Source organism: Gossypium hirsutum, chromosome A09 (assembly GCF_007990345.1).
Source record: "Gossypium hirsutum isolate 1008001.06 chromosome A09, Gossypium_hirsutum_v2.1, whole genome shotgun sequence".
In the NCBI taxonomy this organism is placed as follows: Eukaryota; Viridiplantae; Streptophyta; class Magnoliopsida; order Malvales; family Malvaceae; genus Gossypium; species Gossypium hirsutum.
Window position 1 is genome coordinate 50,709,053 of NC_053432.1, and position 12,097 is coordinate 50,721,149.

Genomic DNA, 12,097 nt, shown 5'->3' on the forward strand with positions numbered 1-12,097 from the left:
TCTAGCCTAAAAATAAAGGGGTTTGTTTTATCTAAATTAATTAACTAAAATAAGAATGCACGGGAGGAAAATTAGGGAAATACTTTTCGGAAAAAATGATTGATTTGGACAATACCCAAGGGAAAATCCACCTAGACTTCACTTGTTATTTGACTCTGAATCAGACGATTTATTCACTTGACTTGATCTGTAGAAATCCCTAAGTTATGTTATTATCTCTCTCGAGACTAACAACATCTAACCCTAGGTTGATTAATTAAAATCTCTTTCTAATTAAAACCCCTAGTGTTGCATTGACTCGATCTATGGATTCCCTTATTAGGTTTCACCTTAATCCGTTAAAATTATGTCACCCTGTGTCTAGGGGTGCAATCAACTCCGCTTTATTATACTAGATCTACTCTTAGACAAGGACTTTTGCTCATTTGAATAAGCACATTAATACTTGAATCAATATCTTGGACTATTAAAGCAAGAATTAAGAACTCATAATTAAGAACAAGTCAAATATTTATCATATAATTCAGAAAATAATAACAAGATCCATCTTAGGTTTCATTCCCCTTAGGTATTTAAGGGATTTAGTTCATAAGTGTAAAAGAAAACATCTCAGAAGAATAATGATAACAAAACATAAAGAAAACCCAAAAACTCCTGAAGGAAATTGAAGGGAGATCTTCAGTCTTGAAGGATAATCCGAGTTCTAAGATGGATCAATCGACTTTCTTCGATTAATTCCTTGCCTCCTACTCCTTGTGTCTCTTCTAGGTACCTTTTGGGGTGTTTATATAGGCTTTAGAATGCTTCAAAACCCTTAAGAGTGGTCTTTTTCGAATAGGACTAGACTTGGGCTCGACAGGGACATGCCCGTGTACAAGTGCTTCAACCGTGTTCGAGTCTGTTGAACAGACATGGGTGTGTGGTCTACCCGTGTAAGGAAGTCTAGGCCATGTTAGAGTCTACTAAAACAAGATGGGCGTGTCAACAACCTATGTGAGGAAGTTCAGGCCGTGTTGATTTCCCACGTTGACCCATTTTCTCCGTTTTTGGCCCGTTTCTCGCTCTTTTTACTCTCCTATGCTAACCTAATTATAAAACATGAAATTAAAGGATTAAGAGCATTGAATTCACCAAATCTAAGGATAATTCAAGCAAAAATATGCTAAGCATGGGATAAAAATATGTATAAATTACGATTTATCAAATACCCCCACACTTAAGCGTTTGCTTGTCCTCAAGCAAAATCCTCAACTCACAATCAAAATAAATTCTTCTCAACTTATAATTCTCATCAAATAGTGTCTCAAAATAATCCATAAGTAATCATACATTGAAAATTCAACCCGAAGAACATCAAAGTTTCAAACATTCCAAGTTAAGCATTTTATCACGAAAACATAGGTGTCTCCCCTCATCTAAGTAATCACCTTTGATTCAAAATATCACAGAGTTTCACATCCTCACTGAAGATTCAATCAAATCACTCGAGGTGTTTAAGGACAATAAATTTAGCACTCAACAGTCAATATGAAAAGTTATTACCATAGGCTTGCGTGAAAATCAAATCTCCACCACTATATATTGAAATGATACATCAATCAAAAGGTCTTTAGAGGGTTGTAACGTGGCTTTGGTTAGGGGGTGTGGTTACATACTGAAAAAGAAGGTTAGAATCGAGGTTGAATTGAAAAATTACGTAACTAGAAAAATACTACAACTAAAAAATTACATTCCTAATTAGAAGATCCTATAATTGAGCTTTTCTTCATGGAATAAGGAATTAAATACTTAAGCTCAAAAACAAAGAATTACTACTAATATGTATGTTTTTGTTTTGTTTTTCTTTTTTAAGAACAAGTCAAAAATAACATAGAACTTTACTAATTATCAAAAATAAAACATAGTTAAGCAATTTATTCAAATCAAATCTCGACAAAAATAGGGATCAAATGAGGGGATTTCAAAAATAATGGGTTATGGGTTAATATTGAGGGTAAATCAATGAATGGCTTGTTAAGCTCAAGGGGGTTTACTAAGGGTTAATTATGAGGGTAGACTGTTATGTAGTAAGTGGGTTAAACCTAAGTGCCTTTATCATCTCGACATATCGAATCAAATGGTGTGGTCTTGACATGCATAATCGAAGCAAGTTCTACAATAACAAATCAATATTGATGCACTCATAGCAACAATAAAAGTGAGCATGAAAGAAATAATATATGCTCTAAAGGCTCAAGATCACACAAAAATTATGGCTTTTTGATGTTAAACCTGTGAATTTCAACTCAAGATAATACCTAAACTTGGGGGAACAACCTAAAAATTTTAATTCTCAAAAATCAACTTATCATGCTTGATTCTCTAATTCTTTAAAGTTTAAACAATCAATGCATAAATGCCTATGTTTTAATTCAAGATTTATCAGTAAAAATCAGAAATTAATCAAAATTCATTCTAATAATGATATGAGTGATTCACGTGAGAATAAGACAAAATTCAGGGATTTTTCTGATAATGATATAAATAACCCCCTACACTTAAATGTACATTGTCCTCAATGTACAAAGATAGATTTACTAAAAATTATAGATATAAGATCATAAGATAGGGAGAGAAGTGAAACTTCCTGAATGTTAAATGGAATCCTTGAATTGGATTCCTGGAGAATAGTATGCTAAGGCAAGTGTGAGATTGGAAGAGGATACTCCGGTGGTGGTAGAGGTTCGTTAGCCCATAAATCCTACACCAAAAGAATATTATATTTGGTGGTAGCTATGGTCATGGTCGAGCAGGACATGGCAGTCGTGGAGAACCTTTTCCAGTGGAGTTGCAAATTCCTAAGTAATAGAGATCTTTGGAGCTCTTTATAACTGCCATAAAATCAATAACTCTTTAGGAAATATAAAGTAGCATGATTATTCGTAAAGAAATGGCCGAAAATATAAATTGTTTAATATAAATTATAAAACCTAAGGATGTAATAAAAATAAAATTAAAGAAAAATAAAATAAAAAGTAGTTTAAAAAAAAGTAAAAACATAAAAATAATAAATAAAAGTCTTTAAACATGTTCATCACTAGATGGTTCACGAGGTGGGGGCGACGATGAGATGTGAAGGTGCTGACAAATCTGATGTAGTGTTGCATCAATGTGATCGAAGCGCTGAAAACATTGCTGCTCGAATTGAGTTAGGCGCTCAGAGATGTCAGAGAGTGAAGCAGCCGCATGAACTGGGCGATGAATAGGCGGTGGCTGAGAGAGTGGATCCTCGTGAGGTGGAGGGACATCATCAGTAATATCCTTTGGGTCCTCCTGCTTGACTGACTGGATGAGGTAGTACTGGGGAGGATCAAATCCACGTTTTCGCTTGATCATCCTCATATGGAGCATACTCGAGATGCTCTGTGGGGACATCTGACCAATCAGGGTGAGGGAGGATGCTTGCACCGTTGTGTTGACGAGACCGAAGTACCACACCAGGCGAGTCACATGAGGGCCGATGGAAATAACTCCCTTCCTATGCCACTCCGTCTTATGGCGAATGGCGAGGGCAATGAAATAGGCAAGGTCGAACACGTGCCCAGGAGCCATGCTCTATAGAAAATAGATTTCATTAGTGTTGACGACACTGGTGCTTTCTCACCGTCCTGTCAGGGTGTGGGCTAGGATGGTGTGTAGTATCGCAAGGATGGGGTGAGAGCCAATGCCTTGGAGCGACTAGGGTCATAGGTGGCTGAAGCAGGAACGAGGGCCCTCCAACAGTTTGAAGGAGAGTAGTGGATGTGGCGATGGAGGCTCGCGAAGTCGTCGTCGTCCATGAACTCCTCCGTGTATAGTCCTAACAAGACTCCAAACTCAGGCACACTCAACTAGCAAACTAAATCACCGAGATAGAGCTGGACCGTTCCAAGATCATCAAACTCTATCATAACAACTTGAAGATAGAAGGTTGAACAGAGTTCGAGTGTGAGCTCGAGGTACGTCGACCCGAAGATCTCGAAGAAGAGCCCCTACAGGTCAGTAGTCAGGATGGCTCAGATAGCGTCAGCAAGTTAGACCTGCTCGTAGTATCTGAAATAGTTCCTCTTGGGGTCCCGGTGGAAATTAGAGGAATGGTTGCTTGATTTGGGTGGTAGGACCCAAGAAGGATGCTGCTCCTTTTCATTTCTTTGAGGCTGGGACAGCGGTTTTTTTACCACGTGAGTTCGTCATGGTATCTGCAATGAAAAAAGTAAGCAAGCATGTTAAAACTAAATAAGAATACTTCATAGTGGTTACTAACTAAAGGGAAAATCTTCTGAAAAATAACCACGTCCTAATAGATATATCAAATCATTATTAGCATTAGGAAAACAAAAATAGTGCTAACGAAATACGTAGCGAATGAGTGCATGATAGCATGAAATCCATGGAAAACAAGAATGAATGAATGAATGTACATAATGCATCAACTAAAATGAAAAATTTCTAAATAAGAAAAAGAGCATAAGCATGATTATCATTAGAATCATTCAAATAAAACAAGAAATAACAAGATAATAGAGAGAAGAGAGTGGAAAAATGCCATAGTGCTTGTGGGTTGACCACGGGTGTGGGCAGTGATGCCGGGTGGTGCGCAAGGGTCAGAAGAGGGGAGAAGGGAGAGAAAAATGGAAGGAGAAAGGAGTGGCTGGTCGGTGGTGGGAGATTGGATTTTCGGTGGCTAGGGTTAGGTATTGGGGAAAAGGGTTAATGAATAGTGGGGGGTCTATATAGATATTGGGGCACACGGCTGTGGGGCACACTTGTGTGCCTTTATTTCAGCCCTGTGTTTCGTGATTTTCAAATTTGGGTACATCTAGCCCATGCCCGTGTTCCTTGGGTGTGGTGGTGCACATGGCCATGTCGCACAGCCGTGTTCTGCTTCATTCGCTTCTCCCAACCTGAGTATAAATGCGCACGCCAGTGTTGTTTTGACAGTATCGGCCATGGTTGGTAGGCAGGGGCGTGTTGCGTACTCATGCTAATTTGGTAGTTTCGACCATGGTTTACAGACATAGGCGTGTCGCACGCCCGTGTAGATTTGGCAGAATTGCCCATGGCCACTTCGCACGGCCATGGCAAGGTATCGAATCCCGTGTTGGGGCAAAATTTTGCTCGATTCTCCCACTTCCGTATCGTACGGTCATGTTGCATCTCGTGGTATGCCCACGGCTGAAGGCACGCCCGTGTGCCTTGCCGTGTGGATTTGGACAACCTGCGTTTAAGGACTTAGTTAATGATTTAGATGTTAAAAACAAAAATGTAAAGAAATCAACATTGTTAGTGCTTGGGTTGCCACCCGAGAAGCGCTTATTTAGAGTCTAAGCTCGACTTTCCTCTCTTGTTACATGGTCATGGTAGTGCGAGGAGTTTACACTCCTCCTTCCAACTATCAATCTCATCAAAATAAGGTTTTAGACGAGTACTATTTACTTTAAAAATGCGAAATTTGAGATGAATTACCTCGACTGTACCATATGGAAAAATGCTAAGTACCGTAAGAGAGATTGCTCTATTAGGTTCAGAAGTGGCAATACAAGGGTCTGCTACATCTAATAGTACTTTGTCTCCAACCTTAAGTTGATTTCGTGAAACATTGAGCCCATCATGGCATGGTTTTGGTTTATTTTGTGTTCTCGATTTTAGTGTCTGCCATTCATCTAGTTCCTCGATTTTTAGCCTTCGTTCTTCATAGATGGGTCCTTTGTTGATACTTGAACAAGGTTCACGTATACTCTTCGAACGTGTTTCCTGCAAAGAAGGTTGCACCACATGATCAGTATTAGTAAAATTTTGAGCTTGAAGAGTGATGTTTCATCCCCTACACGAAGTGTGAGTTCACCTATACCAACATCAATAATTGTTCTAGCAGTTGCTAAAAAGGGTCGTCCTAAAATCAGAGGTACTATCCTCTTCCATGTCTAGAACAACAAAATCAATTGGGAATATAAATTTATCGATTTTGAAAAGTACATCTTCAATGATACCCCTAGGAAATCTAATGGTTTTATCAACTAACTGAATGTTCATCCTAGTTTGTTTTGGTTTCCCAAGACCTAGTTGTTTAAACATTTTATAGGTCATGACATTAATACTAGCCCCTAAATCAGCCAATGCATTATTAGCATCTAAGCTACCAATTAAACAAGGGATCGTAAAACTCCCTGGATCTTTCAATTTGTTGGCTAGCTTATTCTATAGAATGGCTGAGTAATCTACCTTCAACTCTACATGCAACGCCTCATCAAACTTCTGCTTATTTGCTAAAAGCTCCTTTAAAAATTTAACTACGTTTGGCATCTACGAAAGAGCTTCAATAAATGGTAAGTTAATATGCAATGTCTTTAATAATTTAAGGAATTTACCAAATTGTTCGTCCATGTGGTCTTTCCTTGTTGCATTGGGGTATGGAACACGAGGTTTGTACTCTCTACTTGTCGGTTTTTGGTTATTGTGGTCCATCTCACCTTTACCTTTACTTACCACAATTCCTTGCCTCGGTTCTGGTTCAGGTTGACTAACCCTTCCTTATGTTGAATGGTAATCGCATTGAGCTGTTCCCTTGGGTTAGATTCTGTATTACTCGGCAAGCTACTTTGTAGTCGTTCAGAAATTAGTTTGGCAAGTTGGCCTATCTGAGTTTTGAGCCATTAGATCGACGCTTGTTGATTCTTAAGTGTTGTTTTGGTATTCTGGAAACGAGTTTCAGACACCAAGATAAACTTTGTGAGCGTCTCCTCAAGGTTCAACTTCTTTTCCTGCTGGTAAGGTGGTTGTTGGAAACTTAGGGGATATTACGGCATTTGATTTCCTTGGCCACCACACGAGAAGTTGGGATTGTTCCTCCAACCTACGTTATAAGTGTTACTGTATGGGTTATTTTGAGGTCTAGAATTATTATTACCCATATATTGAACTTGTTCCTCATTGGTGCTAGGGTTGAAGGATTGATATTTTGTGTGCACTCCTCCTTCATTTGAATCGCACCTCATCACTGGATGTACCTGAGTAGAACCATATAAACCATCAATCTTTTTATTTAAAATTTCTACCTGGTTAGATGGCATAGTAACCGTATCGAGGTTGAAAACACCAGCTTCTTTTGTAGGCTTTGTTCTCATGACTTCCCACTGATAGTTATTCAGTGACATCTCTTCAATAAATTCGTAAGCCACTTCAGGTGTTTTGTTATTCAGTGTTCCACCAGCAGCTGCGTCGATAAGTTATCTTGTTGAGGGGTTCACATCGTTGTAAAACGTTTGAACCTACAACCATAAAGGTAACCCATGGTGAGGGCACCTTCTTAATAGATCCTTGTATCTCTCCCATGCATCATAGAGTGTTTCTAGATCCATCTACACAAAAGAAGAGATATCACTCCTCAACTTAGTCGTTTCAGCCGGCGGAAAATATTTAAGTAAAAATTTTCGGTCATTTGCTCCCAAGTTGTGATTGACCCCCTGGTAACAAGTTCAACCACTGTTTAGCTTTGTTCCTCAACAAAAAGGGAAACAACTGAAGGCGAATGGCATCATCAGAAACGCCATTGATCTTACATGTGTCACAAAACTCCAAAAAAATTCGCCAAATTAGTATTTGGATCCTCATCCTGCAAACCATCAAACTGAACAAACTGTTGTATCATTTGAATTGTGTTAGGTTTCAGTTCAAAATTATTTGCAGCAATAGCAGGTCTAACTATGCTCGATTTGGCTCCTGTTAAAGTAGGTTTAGCATAATCATACATAGTGTGCGGAGCAGGATTTTGATTTACTGGATCAGCAGCAATTGCAGGAGGTAGCGGATTTCCCTAATTTTCAGCCATCTCCTCAGTTGTGGTGGAAATATCATCCTCTTGCCCTTGCTCTATGTATCTTAGGCTTCGCCTTATTTCTCTTCGGTTTCTGTGAGCTGTGTGTTCGATCTCACTATCAAAAAGTAATGGTCCTGATGGGTTTCCTCTAGTTATAAACTATAAAAACCTGCCAGAAGAAAATAAAATAAATTTTAGTAATAGAAACAAAAATAAAATTTAAATTGCAATAGAATAAATGCCTAAAGTAATAAAAATTAAGTGTTCCTAATATGTTACGAACGGTGCCAAAAACTTTATTGATGCAAATCGCAATAAGTTTTAAATTTATGATTGATCGTACTTGAAAATAACTATTATAACGATAAAGACAAGCGCACCTATGGAACAGTAGTATAGTTTATAGCAAGACCGAAATGTCGAACCCAAGGAACTAAAAGTACTAGTATTAACTCTCTTTTTATTATCTAGCCTAAATATAAAGGGTTTTTTTATCTAAATTAATTAACTAAAATAAGAATGCACAGGAGGAAAATTGGGGAAATACTTTTGGGAAAAACTGATTGATTTGGACAATACCCAAGGGAAAATCCACCTAGACTTCACTTGTTATTTGACTCTAAATTAGATGATTTATTCACTTGACTTCATCCGTAGAAATCCCTAAGCTATATTAATCTCTCTCTCGAGACTAACAACATCTAAGCCCAGGTTGATTAATTGAAATCTCTTTCTAATTAAAACTCCTAGTGTTGTATTACCTAAATTTATGCATTCCCTTATTAGGTTTCACCCTAATCTGGAAAAATTATGTCGCCCTATGTCTAGGGGTGCAATCAACTCCGCTTTATTATGCTAGATCTACTCTTAGACAGGGAATTTTGCTCATTTGAATAAGCACATCAATACTTGAATCAATATCGTGGAATATTAATGCAAGAATTAAGAGCTCATAATTAAGAACAAGTCAAATATTTATCATATAATTCAGAAAATAATAACAAGATCCGTCTTAAGTTTCATTCCCATTAGGTATTTAGGGAATTTAGTTCATAAGTGTAAAAGAAAACATCTCAGAAGAATAATGATAACAAAACATAAAGAAAACCCAAAAACTCTTGAAGGAAATTGAAGGGAGATCTTCAGTCTTGAAGGATAATTCGACTTCTGAAATGGATCAATCGTCCTTCTTCGTGTAATTCCTTGCCTCCTACTCCCTGTGTCTCTTCTAGGTACCTCCCGGGTGTTTATATAGGATTTAGAATGCTTCAAAACCCTCAAGAGTGGCCTTTTCCGAATAGGACTAGACTTAGGCTCGACAGGGACACGCCCGTGTGCAAGTGCTTCAACCCGTGTTCGAGTCTGTTGAATAGAAACGGGCATGTGGTCTACCCATGTAAGGAAGTCTAGACCGTGTTAAAGTCTGCTAAAACTACACGGGCATGTGAACTACCCATGTAAGGAAGTCCAGGCCGTGTTGATTTCCCACGTTGACCCATTTTCTCCGTTTTTTGCCCGTTTCTCGCTCTTTTTACTCTCTTATGCTCACCTAAGTATAAAACATGAAATTAAAGGATTAGAAGCATCGAATTGACCAAATCTAAGGATAATTCATCCAAAAATATGCTAAGCATGGGATAAAAATATGTATAAATTACGGTTTATCAATCTAAAAGAAGTGGGCTAGGAACAAAATCAAATTATTACAATCTTTCAAGGCGAAATCATCCAAATTTCTCATGGAGCAATCAAGTGGTTGGTTCTAGCAACTCCTATATACAGTCCCGACCAAACCAACTGTCAGAGTTTCCTCAACAAGTTCAAAAACCTCCATCCACTGATATACTGAATAGCCTTGAGAATTTTCTGAAGGCGTACATGGCAAAGAATGATGCCCTAACCCAAACCCAAACAATGACAATTATGAATTTCGAGGACAAAGTGGGGCAGCTAGCCAACGAGCTAAGAAGTAAACCTCGAGGTGCTTTATCGAGTGACACTAGAAATCTGAGGAATACATAAAAAATAGTGTAAAGCTATCACCTTGAGGAATGGAGAGGCTTTAGAACCCCGGGTAGTTGAGGTTGAAGATGAGATTGTTATTGCCTAAGATTTGGAGCAATTCAACCGAATGTTGAAATTCCCATAGTGTGAAAGCTTGCCACTATGACCCCTACTGAGACAAAACTGCAAAAGAATAGTCTTGAAGGTTCAACATCTACGGCAAACACACAGATATCATCACCTCAAAAAAGTTGTCCAATTTAGGTTAAAACACCACTACCTCCTTATCCGTAGAGATTCCAAAAGCAAAAACAATAGGTAAAATTTAAAAAATTCATAAATGTACTTAAACAATTGCATATCAACATCCCTCTTGTTGAAGCTCTAGAGCAAATACCAAATTATGTCAAATTCATAAAAGACATCCTTTCTAAGAAGAGGAGGTTGGGGGAATTTGAGACAGTCACTTTAACAAGAATACAACGCATTCTTGCAAGATAAACTGCCACCGAAAATGAAGGATCTAGGAAGTTTTACCATACCATGTTACATTGGAGACTCTTATTGTGGATTGGGTATTGGTGAATATTAGACAGACAACGGGTACACTGCAACTGGCAAAAAAATTGATAACACATCCTAAAGGGAAAATTGAAGATGTTCTGGTACATGTTGACAAATTTATTTCTCTTTCTAATTTTCTCATTTTGGATTTTGAAGTAGATAAAGACGTCACTATTGTAACACCCTTACCCGAATTCAACACCAGAACAGGATACGAGGTGTTACCCATCTTAAACGTATACGTTCAAACATTTTCGGGTCGTAAAACTTCACTGATTTTTAAAACTTTCAAACATATTCTTAACGACCCTAATATAGACCTACGAGCTCCAAAATACACTTTGGAAATGATTCGAGAATAAACTAAACACTTTAGAAGAACTTTGTAAAATTTCAGGTAAACAGGGACACACGTCTGTGTAGAAGGAGTGACACACTCATGTATATTCTTAACATGACCATGTTGAAGGCCCGTGTGGCTCACACGGCCTGAACATATCAGGACACGCCCGTGTCCCTAGCCCGTGCGAATTTATTTTTTTGATTCGAACCTACAGGGGTTTCCACACGGCTAGACACACGCCCGTGTCCATGACTCGTGTCCCTCACACGGCCATGACACGCCCATGTCTCAAGTCGTGTACAAAAACCATGACATTCTGTTTCTGACGTCAGCAACCCCTTAAGGGCACACGGCTGTGGTACACGCCTGTGTACTAGGCCGTGTCCTCCACACGATTGGTACACACAGCCATGTCTCTGCCCGTGTGGTTACTATTGGGCATTCTGTTTTGCCAAAATTAGATGCAGGGGACACATGGCCTGACTACACGCCCATGGGGCAAGCTGTGTGTCTCACATGATCTAGACGCATGCCCTTGTGTCTTCCCATGTGGACAAAAACAAGGCTATCTACCAAGCCTTTTTCCCACCCTTACTTGCACCAACCTACACAACATCAAACAGAACCAATGCAAGCATAAACACACATAACCAATCAGCCACAATCATGAGAATTTTCAGCAAATGCATTTAAAAATAATCAATATTAGCCAACATTAATGGAAAATAAATATCACATCCATCATATGAGCCAACACTTGTGACTATACTAACATGACACTAAAGAAAAGGTTCAAGTCCATATACATGCCACACTCAAAACATTTAAACTAGCTATACCAAAAGCTTCAGGTGATAGTGTGATTGATGCCTCCGACATCCCTTGATTCCTGATGCTAATTGGCGGAACTATAAGAAAATGGAAAAGAGAGGGAGTAAGCATAAAGCTTAGTAAGTTGCTTGTAAATAAGTAACGATATCAACCATGCATATTTAAACACACAACATATTATAAATCATCATAACATTCTTGAGTAAACAAAGGTAGATATCACAAGTTTAAGCCAAAGATTACAAAATCATCCTGAAATTCACTTTCATAGATAGAACTTACTCATGTTATTCTTACCATTAAGGCAACATAACTAGACTCATATCTCATGAGTTTCGAATAGGAACCTGTACCACTTACAACATGAATACATCATTCCATATTTTTAGCATCAACTTTAGAATAACCTGTGAAACCATTTGGAATACTAAAAGATATCCGATAAGCCTCACACAAGAGGGTAAGTTGCCAATGCCATGTCCCAAACATGGTCTTACACTGGCTCACATGTCAAGGCCGAT

At 38.4% G+C, this 12,097-nt stretch overlaps 1 non-coding gene across 1 annotated transcript; it reads left to right on the top strand.

Annotated features, from left to right (window-relative positions):
* Positions 1-7,302: 7,302 nt before the first annotated feature.
* On the top strand, positions 7,303-7,409 carry LOC121207342 (small nucleolar RNA R71). The gene has a single exon (XR_005902432.1). It is a non-coding gene; the product is annotated as a small nucleolar RNA R71 (small nucleolar RNA).
* The last annotated feature ends 4,688 nt before the right edge of the window (positions 7,410-12,097 follow it).